Source organism: Accipiter gentilis, chromosome 27, assembly GCF_929443795.1.
Source record: "Accipiter gentilis chromosome 27, bAccGen1.1, whole genome shotgun sequence".
In the NCBI taxonomy this organism is placed as follows: Eukaryota; Metazoa; Chordata; class Aves; order Accipitriformes; family Accipitridae; genus Astur; species Astur gentilis.
In genome coordinates, this window is record NC_064906.1 from 18,847,287 (window position 1) to 18,868,343 (window position 21,057).

The 21,057-nt window shown below is 41.2% G+C and overlaps 1 protein-coding gene across 12 annotated transcripts in view; it reads right to left on the reverse strand.

The window, feature by feature from the left end:
• The window catches only part of FHOD3 (formin homology 2 domain containing 3), a 392,512-nt gene that overhangs the window by 317,192 nt on the left and 54,263 nt on the right, over nt 1–21,057 (reverse strand). The gene's annotated exons all lie outside the window — the stretch shown is intronic.

Sequence of the window (21,057 nt, forward strand, 5' to 3'; positions counted from 1 at the left end):
AAAACAATGAAAACAAACAGCAATGCCACTGCCTTACTATTTCTTCCAGAAGAACCTCCCAAGGAGCTGAACTTGGCAGTTTAGGTTGCTCAGCTCAAGAGAAACGGCTCAAGTGCCCCCAGCTTCTAGAGAACGACAAAGAAAAAGGAGGCAAGGACCAATCCTCCTTCAAACACTGAAATTTAATTGATGTCCTTGCTTGTTGACTTCTTTCATTGTTGCCCCCTTCTGCGAACAGGACTACAATACTTCCCATACGACTGAACAACCTCTCACTGCTGAACGTGGATGTGCACACAACTGTGTATGCTATGTGCGTACAGACCCATGTGAACAGGTGATCATTTTTTAAATGTCACAACCCTTCCTGTAGGTGGATAACCAAAAATGCTACTTTAATAACTTTGTATTTTCTATCTTATGACCAAAACATGACCCACAACACCATTGTAGCCTACAGCCAAAGGAACTGAAACTATAATACTGTAATTGAAGTGTGTATAGCATAGCATAACAGCTTCACTAGGCAGTTGCCAGCATAACATCCAGTTGAGTAAGCAGCTTGAGGATCCCCTGTCCTGTGGAGTTTGATTTATTTTTCTTTTTTCTCTAAGTTGTTAAGACAGAAATAAGATGGGCAGGGAAAGCAAGCTACTTGGAGGCAACAGCAGAAACTTATGTGACAGGCAGATTGAGTGCTCACATCCCCGTGCTGTCAAGGTGGTTCAAGACGACACTTAATAACATGATGCAACACACTCTGCCTCTGAGGTATGTACTCGTCCAAAGAGGAGTAAGTGGTAGCTCAGCACATAGCAGCTCACACGCTACGTGCCACACACTTACCAATACCATTTGGCAACCTCAGACAGGTTGCCAGTCTGGTGACAGTAACGGTTCAAAGCTCCAGCCCAGCTCTTTAAAATCTTTACTCACCCGAGCCCCTGGAGGACATCTGCTCTTCCAGAAACAGCCTACGGCAGAAGCGAGGAGCCAGCCCAAAGGCGGCTGCAGAATGCAGGAACAGCAGGACAGGCACAAGTTGGCCTTAATGAAAATTCAGCTTTGGAGAAGTAAATGGGCCTCATAATGCCTGTAACTATCGGACTGCAATACAACGTTTTGCATTTCTCCTAGCCTCTTATTTAAGACTTCTACAGAAAAAAAGTTCTTTGAAAGGCTCCATAAGGTGTCTAAATTGAAGAAGTAAAAAGGGAACAGATGTACCCGCTACTGTGTACGGCACCTAAAAAGGGGGGAAAAGCACTGAACAGATACTTTTTTTCTGAAGAATCAGATACCAAAACTATTAGTGAGCTACTAATACCTAAATACATAAAGTCATCATACGAAAAAAAAAAAAACTGAAGTAATACAACTCGGTCAAATTTAGGCAAAATCCTTAGCAAGATCATCTATTTACATTTAACTAGGATCACATACACAATTTCACTCATTTTATTTCAAGTAACAATAAAGGCTCTTACCTTCTCAACGTTTTAGCCATCTCTAGAAAAAGGTATGAAGAAACAAGCAGATGATATTTTAAATATACCATCTCTCCACTCCTGGCTGATTTGCTGTAGAGCAAATAAATGTTTTTGTTTGGTTTTTTTTATTTTAGTTAAACTGTAGACTATTTTGACTGCCATTTTTGTGTATCAATACAGAGAAGAAATAGGCTTCTACAGTGCTTTAGGTTGTGACTATAATAGTGGGGAAGTGATGGGGAATGGAGGAGGAAAAGTAGTAAACGAGGTTAACCTAAATGGACTTCCGAGATGGCACACAACACACATACAATGGCCACACAGAGCTCCAAATAGGAGGACTATAGTCCACAATCCAACATTTCGCAGCTGAGGTACTTATGTTTTAACGTGGCACTTCTCCTGCAATAAATTGCCTGCTGGAGGTACTGGCAGTCACGCATGGTCTATCTCCACAAGAAGTCCTTGGCAATAACCTCCTTTTGGAAAGATATTCAAACAGCTGAATGTGGTCTTGAAAGTAGACTCAGAAAAATAGCTCAAATACATATGCTATTGCTAACTTTTCTTGCATAGCCTTTCTATCAAAAGATATAAATTATCCCACTGAGTAACTACTGTCCTAAAAACGAAGGGGGAGGGGGGGTGGGAATTCAATGGTGTACTGCAACAACCAACTTCATTTCAGTAACAGAAATGTAAAAAAAGTTAAAATTACATTTGTTGAATTGTTAATGAGAATCTTCTCTGTAGACCTACGTGCTGATTAAAGTAGCAGCTGTTTTATCAGTCAACATTAGCAACCTCTGAGTGACATTTCTGGCCCAGAAGAACATCAGTAGGTTAGCTACAAGTCAGTCTGGTAGCTTTGCCTCTTGTTAATGTCACCTAACGCTTGTTATTGTAAGACCCTAGTCTTTGCTGTTTATTTTTTTTAAGCCAAACTTCAGCCATCTGGTCTGCTGTCTCTCCCTTCTTCTCTCCCTCCTGGGAGGCAAAGAGGGAGTTGAAGAAAGATAAGAAAGGAAAAAATGGTTTATTCATGGAACAGAGAAACATTGCTTTGTCCCTTTTCTCCTCTACCAATAGTTAGAAAAATCAAGCTACCAATATAGAAGACCTTGTGGCTTCTAAAGCAAATTCCCTCCAGCACATAAAGCTAAAATCTGACTTTATCAATGTCAATATACTTTTGACATCAGCAAGTAACTGAGAAAACCACTGGCAAAATATGAGTTCCTGCAGAGCACCTCAGCCTTCCCCTGCCATCCCTCAGGGCAGCACCAGCAGCGCCAAGAAGTCCATAACACAGATTCACCTAAGAGTCCCCAGAAGCACTGCACCCAGCCGTAAATGCCATACCACACAATTTGTGTCAGAGTCCTTTTCACAAAGCTTTGCAAGCTGAACACAGAACCCCTCTAACCCTTCTATGCCATATTTAATTTAATGCCACATCTGGGAATTGCACTGCCCACCATTGCTCCTAGGGCGTGATTAGATCTTTCAATACTTCACTACTGCCCATCAGTGGCCTGCAGGATGAGAGAAGCGTGCCACAACCCATGGTACGTGCTTCACAGGTACGTGCTTTGCAGGTCCTTCTCACCCAGCATCTAATGCACACAGGGGCGTGAAATAGCGGCAGCTAAGCTCCATAAGCAGATATCCCCATTAAGCCTTTCTTTCTCCTATAGCCTGCATAGCCAAGATGACAGATACACATACACAGCTTTGAAATATACCACAATAAAAGCTTTGAAGTCTACCGTAATTCCAGTGTTGCCTAACTTTTGAAGATTTAACTCTTAACCTTGACTGTTTCAAATATTTTCTGGATGTGTAATTAGGCATTTACATTACATATACTTTCCTTATTTAGTTCCCCTTCCCCTAACCTCTGTCTACATTTCTGTAGTCAAAAAAATGAGTGCTTTGAAGCAGGGATTATCCTTTTCAAGTATCTGGAAAGTACCTTGCATGTAAGCCTATAAAACAAATCATAATAGAAATATTGCTTTCTTTCCACTTTTATACTCCTTCCTTTTGGTGTCCCAGCCAAAGACCTCCAGGAAGGTAACTGTTGATTCTAGCCCTAGTCAATGTATGTAGTGTCATGTAATACGTTTGTCTCCTGCCCTAATTACCTTACTCTATTTCAATCTCTTTTCCAAGCAGTTGTCCATCTGTTACAGCAGTATTTTACCTCTGCTCAACTGACCTGTCATCTAGGAGTGAGCCTGTATTGAATTAATTCAGTTTCATTTCAACCCAGGTATCCATTTACAGCAGCATTCAGGGCTTCTCAACCAGCCCTGTCACATCTCCCCCCCAGTGACACCATCGTTTTTTTCTTAAGGCAATGAGGAAATCCAAGTGTTCATTTTGGATATGATGGTGACCAAGACCACTGTAATGTATATATACACCCACTTACACATTCCTCATCCTTAGAAGCAGACATTCCCTTAGGGATTAGGTTGGGGTGTGGGGGAAGAGAGGGGTTGGCTGGGTTGGGGGTTTTTTTGCCTCAAGTTAGCTTAGCAGCCTTGAGAGTATTTCTATATCCTCATATTTCATTGTCGGTGCCAAATACCCTACTGTAATACCAGGGAAAGTCTTCAGTGAATTTAACTGCCTTCACAGCTGCTCCTTTGGAAACCTGCAGGGTATGCAACACGGCAGCATCCAGCAGCAATCCCTACCACAGTTTGCTCAAAATAAATTGCCTAGATTCAGAAATTGAAGACTCAGCTACCAAGTGGTAATCTCTTCCTTCCCACCGCCCTAGAAGTTTGTCTACTTGTTTCTAAGTTGTCAATATTCAATGAACACATACCACATACAATGCTCTACTGTTTAAAGTCAATGCAATGAGAATATACTCAGCACAAAACAAGCTCTGCAGAATCCCTTAAGGAGAACTGCTATTGAACAGAAACGTCCAATCTGAAATTTGAAGATGAGACCTTAGTTACTGTTCAACTGTTGATCTCTACCCCAAGCACATTAATATCGATTTCATTCCACTCTGAGATTCCACCTTGGAGGCTCCTTGCTGCTTTGAACTCAGGATCTATAGCACAGTAACAAAGCTCAGCATAAATGTTTTGCATCTATACGTGATAGAAATGACATACAGACTGTACCAGCTTCTCAAATGACTTACAGGAGAATTAGTTTGCACAGGCTGAAGATCTGATTCAGCACACACAGCTGTTCCCAAACTTGGGATGCCAAGTGAGGTCAGCAGTAATTAAATCTCAGGCTGCACGGCTAGCAGAAATTCAATTTTATCCAGGATCTACGGGTGAACTTAGCAATTCATAAATGCAACTGAAAGCAAAAAAAGTGGCTATTGCTGTGTTCGTGTATATTAGGTAGCAACTTTATAGAGGAGATTATGTAATGTGGGATAGCAGAGGACTACTCTCAGAGGATGCCCTTTCCAGTCTTAAATTCCTGCATAGAGACTATCAGAAAAGAAATACTTGTCTAAAGTGATTTTTTACTAGATGTGATGTAGTAAACTGACTTTAATACAGAACAGTGCAAAATATCATTGATTTCCCAGAGCGCATTCTTTATAGCGCACAGTTTTGAAAACATGCACGAGTTTCCAAATTAACATCCATAAACACCCTTGTACATAAAAACTAAAGCTGTAGAGGATTCTTATTTTTCTTGGGGAAAGCAAAGCTTATACCTTGCAAGTAGCTTTATATTTTTGATATATGTAGCAGATTTGCAGAGACTTTTTGTGAGTTTCCATGGTAAACCGACCTCTGAGTACAGGGTCCATCAGCTGCCCTCCCCACCCACTAGTAATTGCCTTCAGCACACTCATACGTATCTGTGCCATTGTGGGACAGATTTACATGTGAAAACAGACTGTGCGCCTGTAGGATTTTCAACCAATTTCAAATGGAAATTCACAATTATCAAGTAACTAAGTAATAAAACCGAAGTCATTGGCGTGTTGCCTGCTGGTGAACAAGTACCAAGGACTGAAGTGCGTAGCTCTAGGAAACTGCAAAGCAGAAAGGAAAAAAAACCTAATCTTAAAAATACGAATATTTGACAAATCAAGGGACTGATTTTCAGACAAGCCAAGCACCCAGAGCTTCAACAGAAATTAATTCAACTATTTCCAGCTAGAAACTTGAGAAAAATCTGTTCAGAGAGTATAAATAACAGGAGCACAAAGACATCAGGAGATTTAAAATGTGTTAGATAAAGCAGGACAAGGAAAAAATTCTCTCAACAGAACATTTTTACTGGTTTGGATGACATACTCCCAGTTTGCACAGATGATGCAGATTGCTTTTTCTAAATCCTCATAAGTCTAGCATCTACCGGAAAAACACTGATTTTTTTAAAACAGGAAGCTTATCTTTTGTGGTTAAAATTGAGGAGTGTATCAAGTGTCTTTTAGCAATAGTACACCTTTTCTTTAAAAATAGTTCTCCTTTTTAGAAAAAAAAAAAAGGAGAGGAGATTTCCTATGTTTTATCACTGTTCATTTCAGGACTCCTTATGAACAGTTCACTCATTTCGCAGCTTAAGCCAGCAAGGTCTGGGATAACCAAGCATTGCACTGGTGGCAATGCTGCCCAGAGTTGGGACACAGGCCTGCAAGCAAGATTTTTATGCAAAGCAGAACTCCCTCACAGTATGGTAGAGAAGACATGCTTTCTGTTTTCAGCTCTCCCATTACATATGGACTCTTCATATGAACCAAGTTTATCACCCTCAAGAGTTTAATCAGAAGGCTTTGGCATCTCCAGAAGTCTCTGACCTCTTGCTTAATCCCAACAGCGAGATCAGCAAAACCTCATGTAAGTGCAGTCCTACCCAGTCACAAACACCTTGAAAGTCCACACAAAAAACTGTCTAGGTGGTGTGATTAAGCTCTTAACATACCAAGTCATCACTTCTAATGCCTCATCATTGGAAGCATTCATGGTCATGTTGGACGGGGCTTTGAGCAACCTAATCTAGTGAAAGATGTCCCTGCCCATATCAGGGAGGTTGGACTGGATGATCTTTCAAGGTCCCTTCCAATCCAACACACACAGGGCCCTCCAGCTCCCCCAAAACACCAAAATGACCACAAGGTGGAAAGCTATCGCTGTATTTCATTTTGCTCCTCATACGTGCAAAAGGCATGACACGAGTGGTTGGGACACCACCGTGACCCTTCTTAAAACCCTAATTATTAGAAGTCATCAGCAAGCTCACAGAATTGCTGGACATTTCCAAACACAAAAAACTCCTCAGCAAATGTCTGCAGAAAATTCTTGCATTCAGGCTGTATGTATTTACCACCATGAGGAACAACAGAAAAATCATCCCTGCAAGTGGTGCATCTGCAGCAGTTCAACAAGAGGAGGGGAAAGTGTAGTAACAGAGGAGTGGTATTATTTCTGATACGGTAATGAGCTTATATAGCAAAGACCTGTTTTATCTCAAATTATAGTCATTATTCTTACTAAATAACATTAATTAAAATTCACTGGTCATGTCCAAGTAAATTTTTCTCCGTCTCAGTAAAATATCTCAAATTTCAGCCAAACATACCAAGCTTTTTTTCTTGAGTCTGTTATGGATCCATGAAAAATGAGTGATGAAGAACAAGCAGAAAGAGGTATTAGTAACATTTTTATTAGAATGAAAAACAGATGTGTGGTGATTAATCACATTCAAGTTAAGACAAACCCACCCTGGCACAATGAACATAAGGGTTACTTCTGGCTCCTTCAATACACCTGAACGTGCATCAGGTTACGTCTTTGTTTTCACATCAGAATAGATTTATTACAGCAAACTCAGACCTTCATTAACCCCTCAGAAAGAAAAAACTCAGAGAACCGAGTGTCTAAATAACCAGCATTTATTTTGCAGGTGCCCAGAGGTGTTCATTCATTCTCTGTGAACATAAGCAGCACACCACGGCCTTCCTACCTGCGCAGTTCAGAACGGCCAAAGTACCGGGCAGCTACCTAATTCAAAAGAACATGAGACAATAAATGTAAGGTTGAGAAAACTGGGCTATTCACTACCAGGTCCTTAACGGCAGTCTTCCAAATCAAAATGGAAAAGAAACATCCATCCTCAGGAGAACCCATTTTCCAAGAAATTTAATTGCCTTGTATTTGACCAAGACTGTCAAGGAAGTAAGCCTGAGAAACATAATCCTAACGAACATTGCCTTGCTCCCCAGCACACGTTTTTTTGTTCAGCGTGATTAAAACCCCCGAAAGCCACAAGCAAGCTGCCCGCTTTATCAGCCAAGAGGCAGTGGCTCGGGAGACTCGGGTTCAGGGGGAAGCAGCCAGGGGCTCAGCTGCACACACACGTGGACCACGCGATCGACTGAAAAAGCACTAGAGTGACAGAAAGAGATGGACACAGCTGCCCAGGCCGCTTCTGGACAGAAAAAGGCAGCGGCGAATGCTGACGGAGATGATCTACACCAGTTTAACTCAGCCGAGAAACTACCTTCTAACATTAAAATTATCAGATACGGTGCTCCAAAATGACAAACACACATCCGCGAGCAAATGCTCCATCTGCAACAGCTACTTTCATTCAGAAATTAGAGGTTGAGAAAAGTAAATATAAGACTTTGCCTGCGTAATTTTGATGTTACTTAACCCCAAGAAATTCATGAAAAGAAAGGGCGGGCAGACAGGAATTTGGGCTTTTTGTCCAAACCGTGCTACTCTTTTTCTTCCTAGAGAAAACAAGCTATCCCTGATAAGAAGTGCTAAGGCTGTAATACGCTTCACGTACTATCAACGAGGTAAGAAAGAGAGGAAAATTAAAAGCAATATTGTCACGCACACGCAAGCATGCAAAGAACAGCGGTACAAAACCCTGAGAGATACGACAAGGTCACTGGGCCATAGTTGGGTTGCTTTAACACTGGCTGCGATATCGCACAATGAAGGCAGAATTGACAGGTGAAAGTCACAATTTCACTATCTAGCAAGAAGCCATCATGAAAAGGGTGAATGCTGACATGTGCCACAGCCGCCTCCGATAAGGTATCACATTTAAATGCCCACGACACGCAGCTGTCCTGAAAATAGATCCCTTGTTTTCGCGGCAGAGGGCAGGTATGGCTGCAGCCTGCGAAACGTCTCCCCCTTCCTTTTCCTTGTTATTCCTAGGAAACACAAAAAAAGATCTTTCCAGCTGGGAGTTTAATGCCAAAGTACAGCTGACCTGACCCTCAAAGGGACGGGTGGGCGAGAGCCTGCGTGCGTGGCGCCTGGGCTGCCTGACCGCCTGCCATCGGCCCATCTGTCAACAGGCGGCACAGGCAGCGGCCGCCTCCAAAAACTGCCGACTGCACGGCATCGGGCTCAGAAGACGATCAGGCGAGACGGAAGAGCAACAGCAGCAACAGGAGAGACGCAAAGAGGAAAGAAATCCTCCTCTTCAGCGCTGGCAGCTCGGCATGCAGCCTCCGTAACGTGGGAAGCAGCCCACTTGCTCTCAGGGAGGTCTTGTCAGAAACACCGCGCTGGGAACGAGAGTAAAATTGTAATTTTCCCCTTCTCCTGGGAAGGGATGCGCCTGCAGCTCTGATCCCCAGGAAACAGGCTGGTACAAATTATCGAAGAGCAGCATCTCATTTGAGTGCAAGAGTGGTGCTCCGTAAAGGTAGAACGGACCAACTCTCACCCCAAACCATCTTATGGGAGGTGAGGATTTGCCCAGAAAGAGCCTTGTGCTCCAACACCCAGAATTTCTGCCTCAGTCCTAGCAATGCGCTTGGGTACAACTGCAGAGCAGACACCGTCTCCATTTTCTTCTGCCCATATGACAGGCCTTAAAGCCAATGGAGGTAACTCATAGCCTGAATCCCTGAACCTTACTTGCCCTTACCAAACTTCATTCCAGAACAACTTCACAGGACTTATTCCGATAAGTAAATTTACGTATACAAATTACACATTAGATCCTGATAGAACTAGGAAAGAAGAAATCAGTGCAACTATTTTCAGAGCTTGGCAAAGAACCAGATTTCACTCAAAGCTGCTGTCGTCCAAGAATGACTATCAGGACTGAAGACAGAAACCAGGAAGGGACAACAGATAATACATGTACCTCTCAGCCAGGCAGTTCCTCTCCCTCATCTGTTCCCTTTATGGTCAATGGAACAAGAGCAATCCAGGGCAGGAACATAACTGAGATGCTCCGAAGTGCCCTCGAGACAGGCTCTGCTCACCCCTGACAGAGAGAGCCTAGTGGCTAACACGGCCGCCAAGCTGCATGCCTGGCGTGACTCGGAGGCCGACAAGAGGACGACTCGTGGCAGGGATGCAGCAGTAAAGCTTCACCTAGATATTTTATGGTTAAGAGCAACTCAAGCAATATGAAAACTAAGTACACCCAGTGCCTTGAAGCTCCCTGTCAGCTGAATTAGGCTTGTAAGGCTCCTACTCCTTTCCTGCAACAAAGAGAAGAGGAAAGCAGACAAGAGGGAGGAAATAAGTCCATGCCGTTTTCTTCTTGTCGGGTTTGGTTTTTTGGTTTTGAGGGGTTTTGCTTTGGGGTTTTGAGTGTTTTGGTGGGCACTTTTTATTTTTCTTCTTCACAGAGGAAGAATTGGGATGCTCAGGCTTCATCAAACAGATGCAATTGCAAAAATCCTTGTTCTGTGTAGCACGTGCTTTTCTGTTTGGCATTTTGTTTTTCCCTAAAAAGAAATTTAGGAACTGTTTGGGCATTTCTGTGTTTGCATTGCTCACACTATAAGCATTCCCAGGGGCCAGCTGGAAATGGTACCCCACACCCCAAGGTAACAGGCAGCTAGTCAAACAGGTACTGCCAGCTCACAGACAGTCCTCCAGGCCCTGTTAGTTGGTATCAAATTATAAGTATTTTGCTGGCTTTAAAAGAAAAAGATTCAAAAACTCACAGCTGTTCAGGTTAGGAAAACTCCCCCTGAAGTCCTAGTAAAGACATTTAAATGACTGTTGACTAAAGAGTCCGAAACATGCAACATACAGAACAGAAAACCACACACACCACCTGAATTACAGATACACGATGTAAAACAGCAAGACTGTGGTGACAGTAACGTGCTGACCACTAACCTCAGAGTGAAAATCCACGAGACCCAGTCACTGCTACCAGAATACCCCACAGCGTGTTGTCTAGGGTAACCACGGGTGCTTGCGTACTCATCACTTGTACTAACCTTTGGAGAAAAGTGCAGTGTGTGCTCACACCCCGGGCTTTAGGGAGCTGTTCAGAGCATCCCTGTGGCTCCCCTTTCCCAGGGTATACCATCCCTGAGAATATTACAGTAGTATCTGGCTGCTCCAGCAAAGATGGAGGGAGGATTTTATTTCCTCACCCACTCTTTTTGGATCTCGAATATTTTTAATATACTGCGAATTTTAATGTATTGGGATTAATTAAAAATTAATCAATAATTTTTAATATACTGTTGTTGAAGTGAACAACAGATGGCAGAACTCCTTTGCGAGGGTTTTAACAAAGATTTTCAGGTTAGTTACCTACGACGCTGGATCTTGCATGCAAACATACCCACATTTTCTACAGCAAGTTTTTTTCCTCAGTGCAACACCAAGCATTTCAGCACGACAGCAAAAGAAAAGAAGCAGGGAAGCCTCCTGATGTGTTTCTGATGCAGTTACAGGGAACTACTCATGCGTGCTCCTCTAAGCAGCAAGAGGCAGAAAAGCAATGACAGCTGGCTGCCGTCTTGCCGGCATCGTCACCATCCTCCCCTGCCTGGAACAGCTCACCCGGCCCCCACACCCGGCAGAATAAACTTTACTGCTAAAAGGGCTGAGGAAAACCCCAGCCCTCAGGCACGGGCAAAATCTATCCCAGGCCTCCTCCCTCCCGTGCCCAACCTGCCGAGAAGCTTTCCACACTCTCAGCTGTCCCTGTTTCACGCGAAGTCAAGCAGTGAGCAAATCTCTCCACTGGTATTTGGTGCTGAACAGGCTCTTAAATGCCTGGTGAACCTATATTTAGGATTGTGGAAGAAGTAAGGAAGACGTCCAACACTTATATTTTCCTCCTCAGCACAGCAACAAGTTAACTTGATACACCAGTTTTAGACATTTTGAAGTTATAACTGGCCCTTAAAGCTGAAGTGAAACCCTTGTCAACAGCCACGAGGAGAAATAAACCCGCAGACACCATTTTTTAAAATATTTTTTTTTTTAAAGCACAGTTTACCAACACACTCCTCTTCTCAAGACCAGAGCTAAATATTTAATGTCTGAAAGGTTAAAAGAAACCTGATACATAACTTCATACATACCAGACTCATCTCAAATGGCTAAATATGAATTGACACGGCTTATGATATCCTACCACTTACAATAGCGTGCTGCTCAGTCACAGTAACTTCTGCTGGGGTTTTAAATTAAGAGGTTGTAACTTTATCCCCTTGGAGCCTAAATTTTTATGTCCCTTGTTGAGTCTTAAGCAGGAAAAGGGAGACTTAAAGGAGCTATTATCATTATTAAAATACAGACGCTGTACAAAAAAACAAACAAATGAACAAAAAAAACAGCCAAGAAAAACAAGAAAAAGGCAGCTCACAATTAAAAGCAACACTTGAAGACATGAAAAGCTGTGAAATAAAAAGGGTATACAAATTTTGCTATATGCTAAAACTCTACTCTTTTTGCAGGGCTTCCATTCAAAAGTATTACATGTAATGGCTTCATTCTGAAGAGAAGAGAAGCCTCCTTTCTATAGTAGCATGACCCCTTGCTCTATGAACTAACACCGCTTCTGCTCTTTTATTACACTAGAAGTACATTATAGAAAAATAAACATCACTAATCCAGTTCTTTCTCTACCCAAGAATTCTGGGAACTGGAGAGCCACAACTTGCATTACAGCCACTTCCAGGATCATTATGCAGCTCCTTAAATTTCAGCAAATCCAGAGCCAAAATCTACAGCTGGGCAAGATGAAGAACGTCACATTTCTAAACACAAAAGCTAGTAGACAAAAAATATACATTTAATGTTAATGCAGTCTTTAGTATACACACTTACAGACTGTTGGCAAGACCTAAGAAAATTTTGTCCATGCATCTTGGAACATCTCAGCGAGGTAGGAACTATATTTACCCTAATTCCACTTGGGCAAAATCAGCATCCCTCTGCCTTCCTTACAAACATGGCTAAATCAGTGGCAGGGTTGAGAATGACATCCCAAAGAAATACCAACATTTCCTATTCCAAACGCACAGCTTTTAAGTAGCGGCTCCTAATTTCTATTCCATAGTTCAGGTGCTTAATTTTGTTTTATTCTAACAAGTTTTGCAGGGTAAAGCTTAAAACAGGCCTGAGTGGTGCATGGTTTCAAGAGAACTAATCTGAAACCAATTCATTGGTTTGTTTTGTATCTTCTGTACAGAACAGGTTTAGATGGAGGCAGGAAACAAATAATTCCGTTCTTTTCTGAGTGTAACACTAATTTATTTGAAGATGTTTAAGATGAGCTTAACTTTTTTCTCCTAGTTAAGGTCTTGAACATGCTGTGCTTCAGCCTACAGCAAAATGAGTTCAACTGTCTGAACACAGACCGTAAGAACTGCATTGTCTGTCAATGCAAAGACCTATAAAGTGGAAAGTGCAAATGGCTAAAAAAGGAAAGTACATGAAAACTAACAACAGCTACTGATGTAAGAGGTTGCATTAAATTTGTTATTTTATTTTAAGGAAACTACACTAACTCCTACACACTTAATGAAATTTAGGATACCCCCTTAAAAATTTGGGGACTGTTATCACGAAGTAAAAGCAATTTTGTCACATTATACCTAGCTATACAGCAGTAATGATTTCTATAGATTCCTACCGTAGCAGGATGGCTAAAGCCACCCCTCAGCAAGCCACACAAGTCCCAGCCAAGTGAGAGAGTCATGAGCTGTGATCTGGGAGGGACTGATGCCCGGACAACCCTCAAGGTGAGAAAAAGGCCGCATTAAGTACAAGCGATGCTGAAGGGGAGCTTCGCACCTCAACGTGGACCTGCAAAATCCCAGTTAGGCAGCAGCATCAGTAGCAGAACAAGCTAATCAGGTTGCCTTGATCATGGAGTTTTGCAGCTTTGAAATTGATGTGATACTTCTCCAAACCCCTACCTGCCCGCTGCACACACACACAGACTTCTTGAAACATTTAACCATGAGAAGACCTTCCACAGGTCACAGAGGACCAGCCTCGGCAACATCTCCTCTAGAATCTCAACAGGAACATCTAGAGACAATTCCTAGGTTATGCTTATTTATTTATTGGGCAAGTATTTCTCAAAAATCTAACTGAAGAACATGGAAGCTGTTATAAAATGCCTAAATCACCTATTGAATTAATCAATTATTTGCTTGCTTTTCTTTAAAACAAACACACACACACACACACCCCCAAAATCCAACCAAAGCCACAAAGACCTCATCATAGTAGATACTACTGTTGTTACCAGATATTTCCAGAGGGGTCTATTTTTGGCATCCTTTATGAGCAGTTACGAACAGTTTAGAATGCTACAAAATTCTTCTCACTCATCTCAGAGGTTAAATTTACAATGTCTGTTTCTCTTTAGATTACAAAAAGGTGTTAGACCTAGTCCTAACAATAGCAACGTGACTCTTTTGAACATGAAGTTTTAGAAACTGCAATTGTAGTATACTCCAGTAATTCCAAGTTTATTCGGTAATTAACTTAGTCCTCCTTTTTTGTGAGATTTTATTCATCAGTGGATGTACAGTACTTTCAAAGCACTGGGCAGATGGTAATATGCAAAGAATAAAAGCATTATTAGATTTTGTTAGAATTTTTGGATCTTCAAAAAGACATGTGGTTAGACTGCATGAAAAAATATACTTTCAAAAAAAGTCCAAATATCAGTAATATGTTACTTCATGATTCTTTTTGAAAAATATCTGAAACAAGTCTAAATGGGCTTGTGTTGGGAGGTAGGAAGCAAAGTATCATACTACTTATTTTCCTTCCTGGCTTTATGAGGAGATGATTTCCTTTAAGGTACCACTGAAGATGATTGAGGATTTATGCTTATTTGGAAACAAGATTTGTTTTAAATCTCATTGGTTTAAGAGTCAAAAGTAGATTCCTTCTCCCTTACCAAGTTTTACACATTGTAATAAGAGGGAATTATTATGGAAATCTAAGTTGCCAGAAAAAAAAGTCAGAAAGAGGATATCCCGATTCAAAAACATTTCACTCTATTGCTGCAGTTCTTCCCGGTGCAAGTCAAGTCAGATAAGCTTTCACATTTTAACACAAAGCTTCCCAAGATGAGAAAAGCATCCCACTAGCACGCTCCACAGCAGTCCTTTCAAACCTGGGACAAGCCCTTTTAAAGCAGGAATCCACCACTTTAAAGCAACAACCACTGCTAATGGAGGCTTTATCTGCTCTACAGCTTCTTAGTCCTTCTTGCTGCAAAACCTACTTTAAGGATTATAATTGAAATTAAATACGCAGAGAGAAATCTTGGAAATTTCCCTGCTTTGTCTCAAAACACCTTCTGAAATCCTACGGGACCAGCCCAGAGGTTTCTCAGTGAGATCATGGAAGGCAAATCACAGGTTACGGGGAAGTACCGTGGTTTATCCCCACAGAGGAGGCCGACTAAACGCATGCATGAGGAGTACAACAAAAGTCTAACATTTCAGTTTAAAGAGGTGTACATTTTTAGAGCAAAACCACAAGTTATTTATACAGATAGACTTTCACAAAGCAATCTGATCTGGGAACCAGGGGATTTTACTTAGAGCATCTGTGTTCCACATTCACAGGAAAGAAAATTTAAATAATCCTAAAAAAGCTGAAAAGGGTATTTTTATCACAGACTTTGCAGCTATTTCATGTTTCAGTCAAATTGAAAGAGAGCTGAACCAGGTATCTCCAATCACATCTGGAAGCAGGGCCCAGAACTGTGTGCACTGTCTTAACTAGAACTCAAATTATTCTATTAAAAAAAGCCTAACCCTTAAAAAAAAAAAATCCCCCCCAAGCTCTGGCATTTCTTTTCACATTTTTTCAATTTGTGTGATGTCAGTTTACATCTAATAAACATGTTGTTTATTATCTTCATTTAAGCCAGGACTTTTACCAAGTTACAGCAAGAGTCATAGGAAGCACATCATGATTACAAATCCATAACGCATGCAGGATCCTTGTGCAGCACCATTAAATCCATTAATCACTGTCTTTTCTGTCCCAATTATGCTAAGAAGATATTTGATAAAGCAATTTAAACTCACCTCTCTCTCTCCTGTTACCATCAGCACAAAGAAGGCAAAACCACAGCAGTTCCAACAAATTCTCAAGGCACCTCTTTTTTTCCTCTTTAAATTAAATCCGAATTGGTTGCACGTTTTGCTGAACTGCTAATGCTCTCCACATGTTCCCTCCCTCAAACTGAAAATGTTTTCTATTAGGAATGCCTAACACTGAACAGAAAACTGTAATATGCCCTTCAAACAACCCGAAGTACCTCTCTTTCTTGAGACTTTCATTGGAACGTATCAATCACTACTTGCCCAAATGAAGAGCTCACAGGGAGTGCCACAATTAAGCTTCCCTTAGGAAAGCTTTTTAATTAGACTCTTTCTCTTAGTGTATTCAGAAACTCTATTACCAAAAGAAAGCTGTTTATTTTAAATTCAATAAGTTACTCCCTTTAAAAAAAAAATCAGAAAGTTTTCAAGTATGAGCTAGAGGAGCTTCAGTGTTCATGGCTATGAGATCTCTACTCCGGCACTCAGCACACTGCAAACACACTTACGCCAGACAGAAGCAATAGGATAATGATATTTCTAGGGAGAAGCACCTCAAGCGAGACAGTACCAATAACATGGGCTGTAGGCACAAACTTAACTCTGCCCTCAGAGAATGAAATACAACATGGTTTCACGTGCCCTTAACCAGAATCGTACTGGCTTTTCTGCGCTTGGATACCATACTCATAAGAGGACAAACCACGTTTTTTCCCCATTTCTGTCCATGTATCTTAACTTCTCTGCAACAAAGTGCCAGATACAGTTATAGACTCAAGACATGACTTTATCTTCATGAAAGCACTGGGGTTCCACTGGGGAGGAACTTGCATCTCAAGCACCTGGATGGACAGGTCTTACCAGAAGGTTCAATAGATGCATAAATAGTTGCAGAACCTAATCATATCTGCTGTAATACATGCAACAAGTCCACATAATGGATACCAGAAGGGAAAACTGTACACGGAAAAAAGAACTAGCTGCATACTTCAGCCATTACAGGACAAAAAAAAAACAGCTGCCTTCTACTACCCTCCTAGGTACAACCAGCTTACAGCTTCCCCCAGGTATCCCAGAGCAAGAGGAGCTCAAGAAGATATTTACAGCTACATTTCATAAAAGATATCAAGAGTGAGAGCACATCAAAAAGACAATCCAAAGAGCTGTGTGGAAAGGCTGGATTATTGGTGCTAACACCGCTGATTAAAGCGGATGCCCTAACAACAGGGGCTAGAAACAGCCGCTGAGCGGCATGGCAGGTACCGTGTCGCGTACGTGGGAATAATCCAGTGCTGAGCACCCATGGAAGGATGGGGAAGGGCAGGCGCGCTGTAGATCACTTAAGCACTGTGCTCTGGTAAAACTGCAACTGCCCGTGTGCAAAAGCCAATAAAACAGGATTATAAAATGGCTATAATGACTAATAGTGAAGCTGTATTATATGTTTAGCAAGACTCTTGCAATAATACACTTGCACACCGTTTAGGGACCTCACTGGATCAAGCTAGCAAACGTAATACACACAAATATCTATGCAAATTATTTTTAATGTATAGACAGACAAAAGAAAGGCTTTGCATGAATACAGGAAGGAGCTATAACCATACAAAACCTCAATTTTATAATGCAAAAACATTTTAAATAACCCATTGAGGGTCGGGGTGGGGGGTGTTTGGATTTTTTTAAATAATAAACTGACACAAAGGGGAAGTAAAATTTAAAATACACCTTGCAACATTTGCTGACCTTGCAAGCTACGGTAGTATGAGCAATCCCAGGCCAATACACGTATTCAGAATTACATCAACCTTTGTTACTTGCATTCTTCTTGTATTACATTGTATTAACACCTGAAGGTTATGTCAAACTTCTTTTGGCAGAATCATTCTAAATCATTGTCACGGGTCCCTGTCCAAACCTCATTCTCTGTATTGGGGGCAAGACTCCTGATTCCCCACCACAGACATAAGCATTTTAAAAGAGGACATGGGACTCTCTTGGGCTAGATAGTGTGTCCAGATATGCAAGAGTAAACGGTGCCTTTTCTCTCACAGACCACCTCAGGTTTTGAGAGAAAACTACCAAGAAGCAACAAACAGACAAATGCTGCAGCTGCAAACAGAGCTGTCCGAGCAAGGACACAATGAATAAACCAGGTCACTCTCCAGGAAGAGTGGAGCTTTTAAAGGTCTTTAAAACTTCACTGTCAAAGAGTTGTTCTGACTAAAACCTTCCATTTCTTTTCAGAGGCTAAAGTTTTTGGCAGTGTTGGTGTTCACCCTGTAACGCTACACCCTCATTTACATTGGACTTTATCAAGGCTACAGCTGAGCCCTGTAATTGTTAAATACATACAAATTAAAATTACATTAAGACACAACTAAATACAAACAAGGAAAAGTCATACGGCTGCCAAAAATACCAGAAAGACTTTTCCCACAGGGTATTAACTCACAATAACTCTAATTTGAATAAAAGGTCAGATTTGACAGATTGTGGAAAATAAAACAAAACAAAACACCAATTGACATTGTGATTTAAGGATTGGTCTTCCTCTATTAAGGGCTTTTAACATTGACAAATACAAAAGTACATCTATAATTTTCAATTAGTTAAGTTCTATGAACAAAACTGGTTTCAGCGATAAGTCTTTTGATATAAAAAAAATTGTAAATATTGCAGTTTGTATTAAAAACCCTTTTTTTTTTTAAATTACCTTTTAATTAGTTCTGACAGTTTAATCAGAATCAAGCCAAAATGGGAAAAGAAGTAGAATGATAATCAAAAGAAAACGTGTTCCTCCATGCTGAAAGTCCTTAGTGTGAACATAAGACAAGAATGCAAATTGAGAGAATAATAAAAAAAAAAAATATTAATGCATTGAGTGAGATGCTTAAGAGTGACTGGTATGCAATAGGGCAGAAAATACCACTCATTAACAACTTCCGCACTCATGTTAGTAAGCTTTATTCCTTCCCTGCCCTGCTTAAAAGCAAAAAACCCCACCCCATTTGACATGGGACTTGCTAAAGCTTCCCAAGCCTCATAAAATATTGGCCTGTAGTCAATACATCCTCTGACACTAAAGCCAGATGAATTCCCCAGAGATTTGAAGTCACTAATGATGGAAAACTTTATCTGGACATCTGAACATAAACACTTGTGTACTTCCCACAATTTAAAAGTACATGTTAGGGAGAAAAAAAAAAAATATTGGTCCAACTTCCAAATGGGAGAGTTTAAGACAGAAAAGCTATTTCTTTACACCACTCGGTTCTTCAGAGCAAAGTAAAACCTTGAACGCAAGGACGACAGGAGGCTGTGTGGCAAGGGCACTACAGAACAAACCACATCTTCTCAGAAAGCAGTCCTAGATATCTACTGGGGACTTTGCAGAGTCAGTAACATTGCTAACCACAGTGCTTTCCAAGGATATTGTGAGGACCGAAAGAAAACAGCCAAAGCAAGACGGTTTTATTCCACATAACACCATCTCAGATTGCTCTAGCTCCTAGCTTCTTCTCCAAACATGTCATACATCTTTTAACCTCTAAACCTAACACTTATATTTCAAAAAAAGAACTTAACAGGCAGCTGATGTGAAAGTACGAGCAAGACAAAGAAAAGTACCCACTGTGCCAGTGAAACAACCCTCCCCTTCTGTGACAAGTTTAACTGCCAGGCACAGGTCACCAAACAAAGCCAGTATTAAGAACTGCAGAGTGACCCTGACTCTTCCCAAGTATCCCATACCAAAAAATAAGACACATTCGATATGTAGAAATGAAAAAGAAAAGAAGAAAGAAGAAACTACATTACATCAAGCTATGGGCTGAAACAAAAACTTACCCTAAAAATCTAAACTTCAGCAGGGGGGTTGGAAATTAGAACCAGATCTTACGTTTGGCTTTTGTGCCTATAACGAACCAAGCCAAAAATCCATATCCAAACACACCTCTGCTCTAGGAGTTTGAAATCTGGACTCAAGTTTTGCAGCCTGGCTTCCTCTGTACTCACCACTGAATGCATCATCCCTGCCAGAGAGTAACAGCACCTGACAAAGGAACACGCCTTCACACAGAAACTATTAAAATACACGCACAGTAATACGCCTAATTGCCCACAGCGAGCTTGAACGCAAGCAGATAACAACAAAGCAGCCACACGTGGAAGCTCAGAGCCTGGTGTGCTCCAATTCCTCGATGGCTGCATTCTGAACAAAAATTTTTACATGAAAATTGTTCTTATAAAACCTCAATCCAGGAAACACGCGAAATCTTGTGTTGCTGCACTGGTCTGTTTTGCCAAATATATTCCCAGACCTAACAAGAACAAGCTTCTCCAAGCTGTTCTTCATTTCATTCACATTTATAAAATCAGCCTAGACTTTGCAGCATCTCTGTTTCTCCCCTAATACTTAATGCGTAGGCTCGCTCTACTGTAGTTCCTGAAGTCAACTGCAGTAGAGGAGAATCTGTTCCTGCATGAGGCAGCCTAGAGATTGCTCTCAATAGGAGGTATTTGAGGAATTCTGTAGGTTGCTTATGCTCAGTTCAAATTCCCAGAAAGGCCGTTTCATAATGCATCCTGGGGGCAGGAGAAAGAAGTTTAGTTGTATTTAAAGCCTGAACCCTCCAACGGCAGCAGCACTGTGGAAATAAGACAAAAATTTTACATTCTCCTCCTCCTTTTAAGGTAAATACCTGCATTTCAATGCTTCAGCTGTGATCCCTTGAAGCAAGACCCACAACAAGCTAAACATGTTAGGGTGCTGAATCTGCTATGAAGAAGTTGAAAACAAAACAGGTGACTGGCACATACATATAGGATTTCTATTTATTTTTTTAAACCAGCCACCCATAACATTTACCATAACATCACCAGAACACGAGCATTAGCTTTGCCCCTAACACTCAGCAGAACACTCTGCTCTGCAGAGCGCTGAAGAACATATTAACGCCATCACAGCACATCAGTGTTTGTTTATGCAACCTTAAAAGCTCTTATGACACGCACATTATGACTTTCATTAGACTTTTCCTCATGACAGCATTGTTTTAACCAGGGTTTTTAAGACACTGACACTGTGATAATGACAAATACGCGGCCAAGATCTGCAACATGTGAAGTAATAAACATTACATACTATTAAAACGCAGTAGTTAGCTGTCAGCCAACAATTCGTCAGATCCCCTTCCCAATTCAGAACACGGTCCTCTCCAGGCACACACAAAGGCTGTGGCAAGACGGATA